Below are 1792 nucleotides of genomic sequence, written 5' to 3' on the forward strand. Positions count from 1 at the left end.
ACAAACTGAAAAAAAAATCTGTGTTTGCACTAAAATGGGAGGTTAGGTCTAAATGGATTTGGATTTTTAAAATCAAAAATACAAATAAAAAAAATACAATCTAACTTTAAATAAAAGATAGATGGTTAAAATAGTAACAAATATATTAATTAAAATAATAAAAAAATATTATAAAAAAAATATTACAAGAGAAAAGTAAAATTTTTTTAAAAAAATTAAATATAAATTTAATACTTCAAACGCTAAATCAAACACATCCTTAATTAATTAATTAGATACTTATGTTGCAAGATATGAATCCACGATTTTTCTGAGCCAATTAAAAAAAATCCACGCTCGTACCCAACACTGCTATATTTGCAAGCATAAAGTCTCTAACACCTAGACCACTAACTTGCTTAAAAAATAAAATAGGTAATGGTTTCCAATTAACTAAACTCAAAATCTAATATCCTCCTTCTGCCCCAAAATAAAATCCCGAACCAACCGGTCTAAGTAATAATGGCACACCGTGCTTGGCAGTAAAGCATCATTAAATAGTGGTTTATCAACCTCCTCACACTTAAACATTAACATGTCCTCATGCTAAGTTTAAGAGAACTAAAAGAGTGAAGGGGAATGGTAAGACTTATGAAATGCAACCTATCTATGTGAATGCAACTACATGCAAAATATTTCTACCTACTTGGTGAAAAGTAAATAAATCTTTCAAGAACAAATATGATCTGGATTTCACTAATTCAAATCATAAAAATGAAGTACAAGTAAACTTGTAGAAGAAAATAGCTCATGAAAGTCGGGAACAAAGAATCGAGCATCGAACCCTCACCGGAAGTGTATACACTCTAATCACTCATGTGTTTAAGGTTCGAATGTCTCAATTCTCTACTAACCTTGATTTCTAAGGCTTGCTCTTCTTCTACCAATCAACAGAAATTTGATGTACAAATACACAAATCAAGAGGTCTTTTAAGGGTTGTAATGGGGTTAGGGTCAAGGTAGGATTGTATTTGGTTAAGTGGACTAAAATCTGAATCCTTAATTAACCTAAACTTCTCACCTAACTTAGGACAATCCATATAATCATAATATAAAGCCTAACTACCCGTTAATTATTTTTTCCACATATTCATGCATCCTTATTCGAGTACAGTACATATGCATTGCTATCACCATTTACTTTGGGGCATTTTGTCCCCTTTTATTATTTGCTCTTTTTCTTTTCTTTTCTCCTTTATTTATCTCTTTTTTTTATTTTTCTTTTCTTAATACATTTTTTTTCTTTTTCAATGCATATGATTAAGGTATTGAATGCATAAATATGTTATTAACATTCTTGTTCATATTTTCTCAAGAATACACAACACCCAATTCTCAAACCACATATTGGCAAACCCAATTTCCCCACACTTAATTCGTGAGCACTGTCACTATCTAAGCTAACCAAATTAAGGACATTATTGTTTTCCGCCTAGAGTTAATAATGTGCTAAAGTAAAGAACAAAGGGGTAAAATAGGCTCAAAATTGGTTTGCAAGGGATAATGAAAGGTAAGGCCATATAGGTGAGTAAGCTCAGTAAAACAAAGGCCTCAATCATGTAAGTGTATGCATACATCAAACAATGTAAATATAGAATCAAGCAAGACAAAGATCACAATTTTAGAGAGAACAACACACACCAAAAATAAAACATTGGTTGATAAAATGCAACCAATCAATTAGGCTCAAAATCTCACTGGTTTTGTGTGTTCGAGCTCTAAACCATGTTCCAAAATAAAATTTTTTCAAACA

The sequence above is a fragment of the Arachis ipaensis genome, chromosome B08, assembly GCF_000816755.2.
Source record: "Arachis ipaensis cultivar K30076 chromosome B08, Araip1.1, whole genome shotgun sequence".
Taxonomy (NCBI): Eukaryota; Viridiplantae; Streptophyta; class Magnoliopsida; order Fabales; family Fabaceae; genus Arachis; species Arachis ipaensis.